Raw genomic sequence first — 18,132 nt, forward strand, 5'->3', positions numbered from 1 at the left:
GGGAGGAGTGATAGGGAATGGCAAAGGATACACTGACAAAGAAGATTAATCAGAACTGGCTTTGACAAGCACTGTGGCATTTGGACAAGAACAAACTGGGAGGAGGGTAGAGAGAATAGTGCAACAATGAATGAGTGGAAGCCCAAAATCTCTGTAAATGTTTATGAAAATTAATAAAATATAATTATAGAAAAAAAAGAAAAAAAGAAAAAAAAATAAAACACAGATGGAAAACTAAAAAAAAAAAAAAGACATTAGTCAATTTTTAAAAATAGCAACTTTCCCAAATTATTATCATTATCATTTGTAATTCCTGGAAATAAATCTAATGCACTCTTATTTAGGACTAGAAAAGAGCTGTGAGAATGAAACAACCAACCACGCATCTACTTTTATTGTAAAAGAACTCTTGTGTACACTTTTTATTTGATAGACTAGAAAAATCCCTGTTTACACCTAGATAGTTGCTTGGGTCAATGTCCCTTAATTTTTTCCTTGTGTTTCCCAGAAGTGCAAGCTAACAAACAAACAAACAAAAAAAACACCAAAAAATATAGTCATTAACCATTAACTTGCTCCTCCTTATAGACAAACTAGTACCCAGGTGAACAAAAAACTTTCAAGGTAAAAGCAACAAAGCTGACAACCAAAAAGGTGGTGCTTTCTTAAGCAATAAAACTCCATTGCCATCAAGTGGAATGCCACTCCTATTGACTCTATAGGATAGAGTGTACCTTGCCCATAGGCTTACCAAGGCTACGGTCTTTACAGGCTGCCATGTCTCTTTTCCATGGAGCAACTGGTGAATTTGAAATGCTGACATTTCAGTTAACAGCTGAACACTCAACTGCTGTACTGCTATGACTCTTTAAGCAACGGTTCTAACAATAGTGGGCTGTAGACTGTTTGAGATTGGCGGCCCTGTCTTCTAATAGTGATAGTGACATATTTCACAAATAAATGTTTGTATCACACACTATGATTTTTCCTCTGAATGTTGATATTTCAACTAAAAGTCGTTAAGGTATTAAGAAAATGTCACATCTAGATAAATGTCAGCTTTTAAAAAAAATACAATTATAACCTAAGAGTTTTCTGATAGTTCTTTGAAAAATTGACTCTTTTTCCATACAAGCAACAACTCATTCTTGGAATTGTGTTAATATACATCTACACTGCACTAACTAGATAGTGCTATATTATTAGATATTAGTTCTGACTCTATTTAAGTATTTTTTAATGGCATAATACAATACACATCACACCACACATTAGTAAATAAAAAACTCACACTTCTGAAAAGACAATAGTGATTCATAGCAACCTTAGAGTACAGAGTAAGACTGCTGTTTTCAAAGCTGTAATCGCATCTTTCTCCTGCGGAGAAACTGATGGGTTTGAGCTGTTGACCTTTCAGTTGGCAGTCAACCTCTTAAACACTGTGACTATCAACATTATTCCTACTGATACTATAACCTCCTTAATGGTTTCATTTCCACTAATATGCTCTTTTAATAACAACTGTTTCTTACAGACTTATTTTTAAGTGAAACTTCAACAGTATTTGACTTAATTTGATAGACGATACAAACCTAGTCTCTTCATATATGCATGCTTTTGTAAATACATTTCAAAATGTATATATTATGTTTCTACATAAGGGATAGTGCTCAGGCCTTTCGTTCATAGGGTCCCTATGGGTTGTTTATGACTCAATGGCACCTAACAACAACAACAACATAAGGGATATGCTGAGTATCTACTATCCTTTGTTTTGGATGCCATTTGTTGTGGATGTCATTTGTAGTGGTGATCAATTTTCAGCCTTGAAAGATGGTGATAGGATTTCGCTTTCTAGTTTCTTCTGTTTGAGTGGGATAGTGTTTAAGTGCTTGATGGTTAACTGAAAAGTCCGCTGTCTGAGCTCACCAGCTGCTTTGTAGGAGAAAGAGACAGTAACTTGCTTCCATAAAGATTACAATCTTGGAAGCTATGAGGGGAAGTTCCATTCTTTGTGATATGGTGGCCATGAGTCAGAATTGATGCTATGGCAGGGGTGTGGTGTGGTTAATGTCTTTTATTTTGTGCTTGGACGAGGCTCTGGCAAAAGATATGGGGATGACATTGACATGCATCACCCTTCAGGAATTTGATTGCCCTTGAAATGTGGCTGACATGGGTGTCTGTGCCAGAACAAGCTGTCCTTCTGCATCACTGAGTTATTTTGTTTCTTCTATACCATTAGCCATGGAAGTGAACTTGTTTTTGTTTCCATAGCTAGGTAGTCTAGGGTCAAAATTTTTAGTCCTTCCCTAGTTTCTAGGGAAGAATTTTTGGTAAATATTCTGTGTATGATAATTTCACCCAGCTTAACATTTTTTCCCCCTACATATTTTACCTTTTGGAAAAATTATCATCACTTAGTTCCAAATGTATTTTTTTAGGATACTCCAAGATGGGTTTGAAGAAATAAATTGTTAAGTTTTGACACAACAAGAAATGATTTATATGTAAAGAAAAGTTGAAATCTTCAGATCGGATGGACCTAGGATGGATGAATAAGAGTAACCGGGTTAAAATCCTTCAATTAAACATTTCTTTTTGTGAGTATGTGTTCCTTTACACAGAGATTACCGTTTTTCCATATTTACTTACACAATACACCCAATCAACTATAAGAACTCAAAATAGTGTAGCATATATGACATTTCTTTCAATCTATATAACATAATCTCAAACTAGCAAAGAGGAAAAGGATATTTATCTTAAAGCCTTTTAGTTATAGTACTGAAAATGGAAATACTGGTTGATGTTTCTAGAGTTTAAGGTCTTAGAAATAATTACTATTTTGTTTGTTTGTAGTTAAAAATAAATCTCTAGAAGACAAAATAAGAAACTCAATTCCAGAATGAAAAACTGTGAAAGAATAACTTGAAAGGCTACTGTTCATCTCTTCACTCTGAGGCCAGGTTATTGTTTATTAACAATAACATTTTATTGGCTGTGCTGCTTTGTATAGTTTGTGCCGAAAAACCTCATTGGTCTTGCTCAAGACACACTGATTCTCTCAATCTAGCTTTGATATCCTTAGTAGAGAATCTCTTGGATTTAGATGGTGAAATTATCAAGTAGTCTGTGAAGCATCAAGGTCATGTTTAATTTGCCTCATAAAGTCTAACTCAAATCTGAATGAGGATGAGGAAAGATGACTTACAGATTCTGAATCTGGAGGCTGGTAAAGCCGCTGGGTCACAGTGTTTCAAAACCATGTTCAAGCATCCTAAGAATGCTGTATTGTATTTCAATACAATCATATAGCAGAATGCAATGCAGTGACAAAGACACAAATTCTCAAAATCCTTTACTCAGAGCAACCCATTTGTCACAAATAATCAACATAAAGAAGCTTCTGGGTAACAGAAACTTGACATGAAATTCAGAGTGCTCCTACGTAATCTTGAGGAGTTCTTGTAATATTAATTTCTATTACTCCTTCTGCTTCTCTTCATTGACAAATAGGAATCTTAGGACATTTATATTGACTAACCCTAAGTATACTACTTCGTTTACAACCTTTTTCATATCAGGATAAGTATTAAGGCATCAGATATGTTTTCTAGTCCATCATTTCAAATGAAAAACTTCCAAATATGTGACATGTATAGTGGCTAAAATAATGGTTTTACTTCAAGAGAGAAATATGTTCTATTAGCATGGAGATCTCTAGGAAACCAGTTGGTGTACATCAGGTTTTTTACTGAGTCTCAGAACAGCATTTTTATGAAAAGGGCTTGCATTAGAGCATATAGCTTGTTGTTACTTGTCTACTGTGCTACACAGAACACTATTTTTAAGGTGCACATGGACTATCTTTTGAGCAACATACCCATTTTTTTTTTACAAAATATTTATGTTAGTTATCAGCAGAATAAATTATGAATAAATAGTCCTTTAAAAGTCTTTATTACTGTGAAAACACATACATACACACAAAAATACGCACACAACATTAAATGATAGTAGGTTACATTTACAGAATTAGCAATGGATCTTATAAAAAAATAGCACTGGACTCCGCAAAACATAGGATAAATATCTCTTTCTTTATGTGGTAGGTTGATAACTACCCCTTATAGTGTCCTATGTTCTAATTCCAACATCTTTAAATATTTTCTCTTACAAGGTAAAAGAGACTTTGAAGATATAGTTAACTTTAGAATCTTGACAATTGTCACAGTAACTAACTAGGGTAATGGGGGTAGGTATGTCAGTGACAGTGAGATTGGTTTAGGATATGGCAAATTTCAGAGCTATTTTAAATAGGTCGACTTGCTATGAGTCGCAAACGACTCGGCACATAACAACAAACAACAATTTGAAATAGGGTCCCTACGACTCACAAGCTATTCAGTGACACAAAACACCACCACTAACAACAACAGAAGGGTTAGAAGGCAGAGTAGGTGATATGAATGACAACAGATGAACACATGTGATGTGAGGCCAGCAAGGAAAGCCTGAGGACAACTTCCAGAAGCTGGGCCACATAGAACACACATTTCCCTCTAATGATCCAGAAGCAATAGATCTCTACTAATACCTTTCTTCTGACATCCAGAACAGTCAGGCAATAAGTATATGTTGCTATTGGAGGCTAGGATTGTGAAGCTCTGTCTCACATACTTTTAATGCATGGCCAGGAGAGACTGATTTCCTTGAAGAAGGAAATTATGCTTGGAAGAGTGTAGGGACAGCACAGGAGAGGAAGACCCTAGATGAGATGGATTTATACAGTAACTGGGCCAATGGAGGTGGGTGTGTCAAAATTAATGAGACTAGCTCAGGACAAGGCAAGTTTCAGAGCTGCTACACATAGGGTTGCTATGGGTCACAGGTGACTTGATGGCACATGAAAACAACAAAAAAACCCATAAGCCACTAAGTTTACAGTAACTTATTGTAACAGCAATAAGAAACGTATAGTTAGTTTTTCCTTTTCCTTTGATTGAGGTGTTATATTTTGGTATATTACATCAAGTGTATGTATTAAGATGAAATATGAAAGTCTCATCATGAAAGGTTACAGAATACTCCTGGGCATCCACAAAAAATAAAAAAGGACTGATAACAATTACAAAATGGACAAAATATATGAAAAGAATTTTCACAGAGGAAGATATTTGAATCGTCAACAGACACATGAAAATATGCTCAAAATCATATACTCAAAATCACCGGCAGTAAGACAGATGCAAATCAAAACCACAATGAGATAGCATCTCACCCCAGTAACAGTGGAAAAGTTTAACAGGAAAGCAAGTAATAAATATTGGAGAAGAGATGGTGAGAAAGGAACTCTTATACACTGTTAGTAGGATTATAAAATGGTATAACCACTTTAGAAGGTAGTTTGGCGCTTCCTCCAAAAGCTGAACAAAGAAATTACATATGACCAAGTTATTCCACTGCTTGGAATATTACCCAAGAAAATGAGAACTGAGGCACAAACGGAGATTAGTAGGTACACCAATGTTCCTAACAGTTAAGTTCACCATCGCAAGAACATGGGAACAGCCCAAATGTCCAAACACAATCAAATGGATTGAGAAATTATGGTACATTCACCAATGGAATACTACGCAGTACGAAGGAGCAATGATTTTGTAAATTACTACCTGATTTGGGAGGAACGGGAGAGCATTATGCTGAATGAACTAACTCAGTTCCACAAGGACAAATTAAGTATAAAACCATTATTGTTGAATTAGTATGAGCACCGGAGGGGGCTGTAGAAGCACAGGGGTGAGTATGGGCAGAGATTAATCATAGGATCACACAATTTGATGGGTGGGGGTGCTGAAGGAAATGAGAACCATCTAATGAGAAAAAGAATGTATTCAAACTTTGTAAAAAGATCAAAACCCCAAAAAAGATGGAACATGATTTTCTTGACATTAACCATTTTCTAAAATTCTCTGTGCCTATTCCACCATATTCACATACACCTACAAATCTTATACAAGCACATAGATGTAAGTTACACACAAAGAGAATCTAGGATATTTTCTTCCATTGGAAAATAGTTCTTATATAATTTACAAATTAAGTTCACCTTTCCTCTTGGCTTCAAGGCTTGACTTTTTTTTTTTAAGGAGACATATTGATATGCTAGTGCTATTGAAACATTAATATCACAAGCCAGTACCTTTATATAACAGGAACCTATTGGTTTGGAGGCTGGAAACATAAATGCAAGCATTAGTTTTAAGTGAACATTCTGGTATATTTCATCTTTTGCTATTGTTAGGTGCCATTAAGTCAACTCCAAATCTTAGTGACTGTATATACAAAAGAACAAAACCTTGCCTGATCCTGTGTTATCTTCACAATCTCCACTATGTTAAACCCATTGTTGCAATCACTCTGTCAGTCCACCTTATTAAAAGTACTTCCTTTTACTGATCATCTACTTTTTCAAGCACGGTATCTTTCTCTAAGGATTGGCCTTTCCTGATAAGAAGCCCAAATTACAAAAGACAAAGTCTTCTCATCCTTACCTCTAAGGAGCACTGTATATATACTTCTTCTGAGAGAAATTTGCTTGTTCTATTAGTGGTTCATGGTATAGTCAGTGGTCTTTCCCAATCAATTCTTCTTTGGTCTTCTTTATCCACTATTCAAATTTCACATACATATATGAAACAATTAAAAATATCATGGATTAAATCAGATGTGTCCCTTAGTCTTCAAACTTATATCCTTGCCTTTAGCATTTTAAAAATTGTCCTTGACAATAGATTTGTTCAATTCAATACTTCTGCTAATTTCTTTACTGCTTGTTTGCAAGGTTAGTGATTATAGATCTAAGTGAAATTAAATTCTTGAGAGTTTCTATCTTTTTTCCATTTAATACGCTGTTGCTTATTAGTCCAGAAGTGAAGATTTTTGTTTTCTTGATGTTCAGGTCTGATTCATACTAAAAGCTATAAAATTTTTATTTTCAAGAAGTAGTTCAAGTTTTCTTCACTTTCAGAAACTTAAATATCATTAGCATATGAAAAGTTGTTGATGAATCTTCCTTGAATCCTGGTGCCACATTCTTTTTCATATAATCCACTTTCCGTTTATTGGTTCAGCAGCATACAGATTGAACAGGTAAAGTGAAAATCTATAACCCTGACACATAGATTCATTTGGTTTTAAATCATGAAGTATCTCCAGAAGAAGAAGAAAAGACCAAAATGGATGACAGAAGAGACTGAATATTTCACTAAAACACTGAGAAGCCAAACAAAGGGAAGAAATAAAGAAGTTAAGGAACTGAATAGAAGATTTCAAAAGGAAGGTCGGGAAGACAAAGCAAAATATTATAATGAAATGTGCAAAGAACTGGAGTACAAAAATCAAAAGAACTGAACTCACTCAGCATTTCTTAAGCTGAAAGAATTAAAGAACAAATTCAAGCCATAAGTTGCAATACTTAAGGATGTTATGGGCAGAATATTGAATGATCCAGGAAGCATTAAAAGAAGATGGAAGGAGTATACAGAGTCACTGTACCAAAAAGAATTGGCTGAGACAGAAGAATTTTAAGAAACAACATATGATCAAGAGGCAGTGGTGAAGAAAGAGGAAGTACAGGCTGCTCTGAAGGACTTGGCAAAAAATAATGCCCCAGGAATTGATAAAATACTAATTGAGATATTTTAACAAATAGTCACTGCCTTGGATGTTCTCACCAGGTTGTGCCAAGAAATCTGGAGGACAACTACCTGGCCAACTGACTAGAAGAGATCCATATTTATTCCCATTCAAAAAAAAAAAAAGGTGACCTGACAGAGTGTAGAACTTATCATACAATATCATTCATATCACACACAAGTGAAATCCTGTTGAAGATTCTCCAAAAATGACTGGTACAGTACATTGACAGAGAACTACCAGAAATACAACTGGGTTTAACAGAAGTTGTGGCATAAGAGACATTATCACCAATGTCAGTTGGACCTTGGCAAAATACGAAGAGTACTAGAGGGATATCTATCTGTGTTTCATTGACTATAGAAAGGCATTTGAATGTGTGGATCACAACAAATTGTGGTTAACCTTGAGGAGAATGGGAATCCCAGAACAATTGATTGTGTTTATGCAAAACCTATACCAAGAAGCAGTCCTCAGAGCAATGAAACACTGCATGGTTCAAAATCAGGAAAGGAGTGTGTCAGAGATGTGTCCTGTCTCCATACCTTTTCAATCTATAAGTAGAACAGATAATTCGTGAGGCTGGGCTTTCTGAGGAGGAATGTGGCATCAGGATTGGTGGAAGATCTATCAACAATCTGCATTATGTGGATGACACAGCCTTGCTTGCTGAAACTGAGGAAGACCTGAAGTGCTTGCTGCAGAAGGTCAAGGACTGTAGTCTTCAATATGGATTGAAGTCCAACATCAAGAAGATAAAGATTCTCACCACTGAGCCAGTTGCAAGCACCATGATAGATGGAGAAGAGATTGAGATTGCTAACAACTACAGCTTGCTCACCTCCACAATTAACATTCTTGGCACCAGAGACAGGAAATCAAAAGATGGATTGAAGTAAGTAAATCTGCTGTGAGGGGGCTCTCCATAGTACTAAGAAGCAAAAATGACAGTCTAGAGACTAAGATTAGCCTGATCCAGACCATGATCTTCACAAGTACTTGCTATGTATCAGAGAGCTGGACAATGACTAAGAATAACAGAAGGAAAATCAATGCCTTTGAGTTGTGGTGCTGGAGATGAATCTGTAACATACCATGGACTGTCAAGAAAATAAAAAGGTCTGTCTTGGAGACAGTGAAACCAAGTTTCTCCTTGGAGGCTAGGTTTTTGAAGCTCTGTCTCACATACTTTGGGCTTGTGGCCAGGAGGGACCCGTCCTTGGAGGAGAATGTCATACTCAGAAGGGTGGAGGGACAGTGCAGGAGAGGAAGACCCTGGATGAGATGGATTGATACAGTAACTGTGGCAATGAAGTCAGGTGTGTCGGAATCAGTGAGACTGGTTCAGGACAGGGCAGTCTTCAGAGTGACTCAACGGCACATAACAACATGTCCTTGTTCTGTTCAAATGATGGGGTTTTAATCAATGTAGATCTTCCTCTTGAGCACAATGAAGAGTTATAGAATTGTCACTTTTTAGTTTTTCTTCACTGGTAACAGATTTACAAATCATACTGTTCCTCTCTGTATGAGTCTCTGTGGCTCGTTTTTCCCTCTCTTATAAAACAACATTCTCAAGCCTTCTGAGAGTTGTCTTATATTCTATTCTTGCATGGCATCATTAAGATAATGGAAGATACTTCTGTTTCCAGTCATATTTATAGGTTCATGACTTAGTATTTCATCATTTCTTTCTGGGGAACAGAATTCAACCCATAATAAGATACTCTCTAAAGTGCTGGTCAAAGGAATAAGTTGCATTTCTTGGGACTATTTCAATCTTAGCTCTTGCATAAGCTCCTTTCTCCAGAGATATGGACAAGAGAAAGAAAAATTATACTAATAGACATTAGTAGATTGGGAAAAACAATCTTACCAGAAAAACCAGATTTTATAACCTACGTACAAAACATAAGAGATTATGCTATTTAAAGAGCACAAGCTGTTGAGGACAGAGCAGGGGGAAAAAAGATTTCCTGTGGCAGAATGAAATAGGCAATCTGGCAAAAAGGAGAGAAGAGAGCTTTTAAAGGATTACATGAACCTAAAATATAAACTCACTGAAGCATCCAGGGGAAATTGGTGGAAGATAATACGTAGGGGGGAAAGTACAGTGGAAGAAACATTTAACAGCAAACTATTGAACAAAATTCCGAAGCTGGAAATTTAACACAGAATATATGTCATTTTTGGTAATAAACTTTCATAAGGATAGTAATAAAAATTAGATCTGATCTTAATATGCCTATTAGTAACCATTTCAATGAGAGAGAGGGGTGTAGCTGTTAAACAGTGGTGGCTTTACTGATTTCAGGAGTCATCCAAGTAGTCCATGGGTGGTGTAAATGGGCAAGGACTTGGCTATGACTGTAAGGCTGATAGTGTTTGGTCCATTCAGAGGTATCTTAGGAGAAAGACCTGATGCTCTAATTCTGAATAAGTGCAGGTAGGGAAAACCCTTTGGTGCACAGTTCTACAATGAGATACAAGACTTCCCCATGAGCTGGAGTCAATTCAGTTATGATAACTGGTTTGACTTTTTTTACTATAACTCAGTAAAGTGGTCACAGTAAAGGTCTTATTCTTTAATTTTTGAGGGTGTAAAGACCTTTTCAGTTTACCTCCTATTTATCAAGGTAACCACAATATCCCTTGCTGTTGAGTTAGTTCACTCTGTAGCAGAGTAGCATTCACTGCCCCATAAAGTTTCCAAGGCTACACATCTCTATGAAAGCAGACTGACACATCTTTCTCCCACAGAGCAGGTGATGGGCTTGAACTCCTTGCCTTTCAGTTCGTAGCTGAACTTTTGACCACCTGCAGTTCATGATTTGGGCTTGTCTAAATTTAGAAAATAATTTGTATCATAGTTACTAGATTTATTAGGTTCTTTCCAGAGGAAAACTAGGGGTGGAGAAAAGGACTGAGCTCCGTCTCAGATATTCTGATTTATATGGTCTGTGTAAGGTCACCTGGGAGCTAGCAGACATTCCACTCTAACCTCATCTTACGGGAAACATTCCAATCAGCCTGGTATCATAGGGAGACATTCTAATCAGCCTGGTGTCATACAGCTACAGCCAATCAGAAGAGAGCAAGACCACCGATCACATCCTGCTCAACCATCAGGTATGATACAATTCACATAAAGGAACTGAGAAGCTCCATACTTGGGAATTAACAGAGGGGTTCCAACCAGTATCCTCCATGGAGAGCAGACCATCCTACGCCCAACACCTGCCTAAAAAATTTTGCCTGTAACTTCCTCACTTGTAACTTTCCTGTCCAACACTACTTTTCTTCAGCCTAGGACAGTAAATTTCACCCAAGAGCTGTCAATACACTCCTTTGTTTTACTTTACCTGGTTTTCCACGCATTTTTTTACCTTACAGTCTGGGTTATGGTCTAGGTACTGATATTTATTAGAGCCACTTCTAGGGTTTCTTGTGAAAACTAAAGTAACTGACTTATATGAACCAAACTCTTATCTTTTAAGCCATAATGATTATCATGGCTATTATTTGCTAACTATTACACCTTGCCCACTACAGTGATGGGTATATTACATACTGCTGGAGAGGAAAAGATATCTTTTATTTTTTTTAAATTAAAAAAGCGTTCCAAATTTGCAACCCATTCTTATTTCATTTCTGGTCTCTTTGCACAATAATGGTTTGTTAATTGACAATGGGAGGTGTATGTGACAGAAATTTAAATCATTTGCACAAGCTTTCAGGACTTAGGTGAGAGTAAAATTAGAAACAAATGAGTTGGGGTTTTATCCTCTTTATTCTTAAAAACTTTTTATTAGTTTTGGTTTAAATATAAAGAGGAAATGAGTTTTCCATTCAATAATGTATACATTGGACATCATGATAAACAATAGTGTGGCCAGAAGTGCCATCAAGTCAACTCTGACTCATGTATAATACAGTAAAACACTATTGCCATCTTAATAATCTAACTGTACACTTTACACTTAAGGCAATGAGAGAAGCAGATGACACTGAGAAATTTCAGACACAGAAGAGATGTAGTCTGATTTTTATTTAGAAGGTGCAAAGAGGGATGTTGGCAGAGAGTTTAATGATATAAGAACAAGAGGAAATGGGTGAGAGACATGGAGAAAATGAGGTCAAGTTGGAAATATATTTAGAAGACAAACTCTACAACATTTAAGAAAATAGCTATAGCCTTAAAGTAAATTTCAACTTATGGTAACCCTCCATTGGGCCTTTAAAGATGTTAATCTTTACAAGCAGAGACTACCCATCTTTCTTGAAGTTACAGCTAGTGAATTTGAATGGCTGACTTTTACAATTAGGAGCACAATACATAACACAATGTACCATTAGAACTTTTTCTACAACTTTTGGTAACTGATAAATAGGAGAGATGGAGAAGAGTTTAGTAGGTTAGTAGGCTGTAACTTGAGTAATTGGTACTTATAGCCACCTAATGCTTAGAGAAAGAAAAATTGATATATTATAAGGGGAAGACAAGGAATAAAATGCAGTGTGCTCTGTTTTGTTGTCTACAATGTGAAGACTTTCAATAGTTTGGGCATGTTGCTAGGAGAGGCTATTCCTTGGAGAAGGACATGACGCAGGAAAGGGTAGAGGGTCAGAGATGGAGAGGAAGACCCTCAATTAGGTAGATTGACATGGTGATTGCTGCAATAGGCTCTTGTGTGTCTATGTGTGTCAATGTGTGAGTATGGCTCAGGTTAGAGCAGAGTTCAAATGTTTTGTTCATAGGATTGCTATGAGTCATACTTGATTCAACAGCATCAGCATCTAACAATAACAATGTGAAGACTTAAGACCAAGGGAGAGCTTAAAATGTAGTCAGTAAGTCATGCTGGGAGAAGGTTGAGGAAATACTATAGTTAAGAATTTAACAGAGTGTATGTCCTTTGATTGGCACTGCTGTTTTGTGGTACTCTGGTGGCTTACATGCCACTATGATGCTGGAATCTATGCCACCAGTATTTCAAATATCAACATGGTTGCTCACAGTGGACAGATTCAAATAGAGCCTCCAAGACTAGGAAAAAGACCTGATGACTAACACCTAAAAATTAACTTAAAAAAAAATCAAACCCTTCTAGACCATGGCAGAGTATTGTTCAACACAGTGTTTCAATCTGAGTCCTGTAGGTTGGAAAAAAGGGGTGGCAGCCAATTCCTAAATAACATGCCTCTGCAAACTCTATGAACTTTGATGAATGTTTCAGGCCTTTTGTTCACAGGGTCACTATGAGTCGTGCTCGACTCGATGAAAATCAACAACAGCAACAGGTTGAAAAGCACTCAAAATACACAAAGAAGCAAACTGTGAACTTGAGCATACCAAAATCATGAAGATGGTACAGGACCAGGTGATGTTTCCTTCTGTGTACATCTGGCCAGTAGGAGTTGGAGGCAACTTGAAGGCAACTAAAAACAACTTGTCTTTGGAACTCTAATTATCATCATTGTAAGTTTATTCAGATAATACATTAAGGCAACATTGATGATAACCTCTAATATGACTTATGCACTAGTTCTAGTCTTAGTATGTTATGTTGTTGTTGTTGTTGTTAAGTGCAGTCGAGTCGCAGGCGACTCATAGCGACCCTATGAAGGAGAGTCCTTAACACTTGGGTGCCTTTCATCCTCTCTCCAGGTTCTTAGGGTTTCCGGAGGCAAGCTATTATGGAAGTGGATGCCGCTCCTCCTTCCAAGCTTGTTTAATCGGGAAGCTCCACCCCACTCTCAGTCCGCATTGGGTAGCCAACCATTAAGGCATTTATTTGATAGGCATTATATTTTTTAATTTTTCAAAACAATTAGAGGTATGTACTAATACATCCCCATTTCACAGATGTGGGAATAAAAAATCAGTGAATCTTCTACCAAAAGATAACCTCTTGCATCAGCTTCTTGGACACAGGGTGGCACAAGAGTTTGCACTCAGCTGCTGAGCTGAGAGTTGGTGGGTAAAGCCCTCCAAGCAGTGCTGCAGAAGGGAGGCCTGGCTGTCTGCTGCCCTTAAGGTTACAGTTAAGAAAGCCCTATAGAGTATGTATAAATTTGTAATATGTGGCTGTGTGAATTGGAATCAACTTGAGAGCAATAGGTTCTGATGTGCTGGTGCTTTTAATAGAAATGTAGTCCCCTTTCTTTCTTGGCACAGTCTTTGGCACATCGAAGTACTCAATGAATATGTGAGTGTTACATAAATGAGTGAAATTTATATCTCATAGGATAAACCTTATAGTGCAAGAGAATTTGGCTAACAGTTGTAGAAAAAGGAAGAAAGAAAGGTCTCACTCGCTAAATCTTGCATCTGTAAAGACATGATTAACTTACTAATGAGGGTTTCGGTCCCTTTTTGTCTGCAGGCTTCTTTACAGAGTCTAAAAGAAGCTATGGAGTGTTGCCGCAACAAAAAACGCAGTCGGGCACCTGCCCAACACACACACAGTATTGAGTAAAATTAGAGTTTATTGTTCCTTTTTTAGCCTTAAGATATACTCCAATATGCAAGTCCTCAATATGATTTCTTTCAAAGTACTCTACCCTCCAATAAAGTGATGATTTGTCTTTTATTACAGCCAAATTTTTATGTAGTTTGCATTAACCTTTAGAACATTTCTTGGGAATATATATGATTTCTATTGCTTCCCAATCCAAGTTACAACAAATTTACATTCTTTCCCAAGTCTACTCTTTAGAGGCTTTTCAGAATCCTCATATAGGCATCTAGACACAAAGGACACAGACAAATCGCACATATATTTAATAAATTGTTGGTTATTTATAGAGGTCAGTTAATTCTTGTGTGTATTTATTAGCATACCCATATCTACAAATTGCTTCTTACCACTGAAAGTTACTATGTACTCAAGAATGTAAATAAATTTTAATATCAGCCTGGGAGGAACATAATTAGGATAAGAATGTGCTGCCAAATAATTATATAATATACTGCAAATTACCATCGTTAGTATAAATTGAGATTCATCATTATTATATTGTCAGAATTTATCTAAAATAATGAACTTATTATCAATTAACTGACTTAAAGACCACCAAAGGACTCCAGTAACTTTTAAATAGAATGAAGTGCTTAATTAATTCATCATTTCTTGGAGAATCTAAGTACATGGCTATATCTAAGTCTTGTATATCTATTGGTGGTGTTAGCTGTTACTGTCTTGTCTTTTATTTTGAGGCCTATAGCCATTCCTAAGAGGAACAGACCATTGTGATCCATTGGGCTTTCCCGGGCTGACTTCCAGAAGTAGCTTGAGAGGCCTTTTTTCCTAGTCTGACATAGACTGAAAGGTCTGCTGAAATCTGTTCAACGTCATAGCAATACACAAGCCTCCAATGATGAAAGGGTGGTGGCAGCACACAAAGTTCATTGGCTGGAATCCAACCCAAATCTCCTGCGTGGAAGGTGATAATTCTACCACTGAACCACCACTGCCTTCTTTCTATGACACTAGACACCAGTGAGGCATTTTAATCACTTGTATTTGTGGACATTCAAGGATGACAGGAACCTTGCTGCTGTTGTTCTGTGCTATTGAGTCAACTATGACTCATAGCCACACTAAGCACAATAGCTCTGAACCCTGCTCTACCTTGAGCCAATCTCACAATTTCTGGCATACCTACTCTTATTACCCCAGTTATTGTGCCAATCCATCTCATCCTGGGTCTTCTGCTCCATGCTGTCCCCTGACCTTTCCAAGCATGAAATTCTTTTCTAAGGACTGGTCTTTCCTGGCAACATGCCCAAAGTATGTGAGACAGTCTCAAACTCCCTGCTTCCAAGGAGCAGCTTGGTTTCACCTTTTCCAGGACAGACTTGTTCGTTTTCTTGGCAGTTCACAGTATGTTCAATACTCTTCTACAGCACCACAACTCAAAGGCATTGCCTCTTCTATCATCCTTGGTCATTAATTGAACCACAATCAACACTCTTGGCACCAACAGTTAGAAAATTAAAAAATGAATTGCATTAGGAAAATATGCTGTCAAAGACCTCTCCAGATTGCTGAAGAGCACGGATGTCAGTCTAGAGACCAAGTTTCTCTTAATCCAGGCCATGGTCTTCACCATTACTCACTATGTATTAGAGAGCTGGACAATGACCAAAGATGACCGAAAGGAGCCTTAAGATTCAAATCCAAGAAAACTATTTTACAGATAAGGGAATTGATTGATATGGAGGGTGGAAATCAGTAGACTTGCGCAAAGTACCATGTTTAGACGATCAGAGCAAGTTAGGCTTTGAGACATAGATGCTGTTCAGACATCCTAATTTTGCCACAGAGTGTATAACTTAGAGCCTCATTCTTGCATCTGTAGCTTGGGATTTCTGAGTTGTTCTCAAGAGATGTTGTCTTGTGGTGCTGTTACATTGACTACAATTCATAGCAATCCTATAAACAACAGGTCAGAATCTTGTGCCATCCTTGTACTTACTCTGGGCCATCCTCCTGATCTCCACCATATTTGAATCCATTATAATGGATACTGTTTATAATGAGAGAAATCTGGTCAATTTCTTGGCATTTATGCTATGGATTGAATTGTATTACTTAATGGTAAAGAGTTACTTGCCAAACTGAAGAAGGCATACTGTTTGAAACCATCAAATGCTCCGTAGAGCAACCTCCTCCATGAGATTTACAGCTTTTGAAAACTAGCGGGAGTTGGTTCTGCCTGATGGTACACAAAAACAACAACCCCAACAATGTGAATTGAACTCAACATTTTAGCAGTGATTTTGAAAGTGTTTGAAAATAGTTTTTTATTATGCTTATGTCACCCTGTTATTGTGAGAACCAATTCATAGGTGATGCTCCAGTGGGTTTTCAGAGGCAGTTTATATATAGGAGAGGAGATTGCCCATTCTTCCTCTCTTGGAGCCGGTGATGGATTTGAACTGTGTGCCTCTGGGATTGCAGTTCAGGTTGTTGCCACTAGACCACCAGGACTTCTGCTAATTGTTTGTTGCATTTTTAGGTGTCTTAGAGTGAACTCTGTCTGAAAGAGCTTTAGTGACATGGATTTACACAGTGACTACAACAAAGGGTTTGAGGATAGCAGAAAACCTAATGATAGTGCAGAATAGGGCAAGTTTCTCATTCGTTGTTTATAGGGTTACTATGAGTTTATTGTTGTTGCTGTTAGTGCCATCAAGTTAACGACTACAGTGACTACTCATAGTGACCCTATGAACAATGGCCCTCAACCCTGTCTTATCCTGAGCCAACCTCACTATCTCTGACACACTTTACCATTGCCAAAGTTACTGTGTCAATTCATCTCATCCAGGGTCTTTCCTTCCTGTATTGACCATCTTCCCTTCCAAGCATGATGTCCTTCTCCAAGGACTGGACCCTCATGGAAGCATGCCCAGAGTATGTCAGACAAAGTTTCAACATCCTTGCCTCCAAGGAGCAATCTGGTTTCACTTTCCAGGACAAAGCTATTCGTTCTCTTGGCAGTCCACGGTATATTCAATACCCTTATCCAGTACCACAGCTCAAAGGCCTCAATTCTCCTTCTGTCATCCTTAGTCCTTGTCCAGCTCTCAGATTCATATCATACAAATGAGAAAACCATGGCCTGGATCAGGCATACCTGATCAGTCTCTAGATAGAAATCATTCTTCTTTAGCACCTGGAAAGTTCCCTGACTATGGATTCTTCTTAAGCAACTCATCTTTTGATTTCCTGACTACTGGTCCCAAAAGTCTGAATTGTGGATCTGAGCAAGATGAAATTGTTAATCACTTCAGTCTTTTCTCCATCTATCATTATGCTGACATTTGGCTCGGTTTTTAGAATCTTTGTTTTCTTGATGTTGAGATGCAATCCATATTGAAGATTGCTGTTCTTGACCTTCAGCAGTCCTTGACCTTCGGCTTCAACGTTTCTCAGTTTCAGAGAGCAAGCTTGTATCATTTGCAAAAGGCAGGTTGTTGATGAGTATTCCTTCAATTCTGATGCAATATTCTTCTTCATAAAGTCCAGCCTCCTGAATGATATGTTCCATATATAGATTGAAAATGTATAGGGAAAGGATAAATCCCTGCTATACTCCTTTCTTGATTTTGAACTGTGCAGTGTTCCCTTGCTCTGTTTCAACAACAGCTGGATTTTGCGTAAGAAAACAACATGAGGCCTGACTCTGATGCTTGGCAAGCTGGCATGTACTAGTAAGCGGTACTAATGAAAATTTAATACATTATGATTTTATGAGTTTTATAGTAGGTTTTGCTATGACTGATTTTTCATAAGTAAATTGCAAAGTCTTTCCACTGAGATAAGGCTGTTGCAGTTGTTAGGAACTATCAAGTCAGATACAACTCATAGCAAATCTATGAAGAACAGACTGAAATGTTGTCCCATCCTGAGCTATCCCCAC

At 37.4% G+C, this 18,132-nt stretch overlaps 1 protein-coding gene across 4 annotated transcripts in view; it reads right to left on the reverse strand.

Annotated features, from left to right (window-relative positions):
- Window positions 1–18,132, reverse strand: part of GRIK1 (glutamate receptor, ionotropic, kainate 1) — a 775,818-nt gene that overhangs the window by 225,943 nt on the left and 531,743 nt on the right. The window lies entirely within an intron of this gene.

Source organism: Elephantulus edwardii, unplaced genomic scaffold (genome assembly GCF_000299155.1).
Source record: "Elephantulus edwardii isolate Elephantulus edwardi_28Jun2011 unplaced genomic scaffold, EleEdw1.0 scaffold00256, whole genome shotgun sequence".
Lineage (NCBI taxonomy): Eukaryota > Metazoa > Chordata > Mammalia > Macroscelidea > Macroscelididae > Elephantulus > Elephantulus edwardii.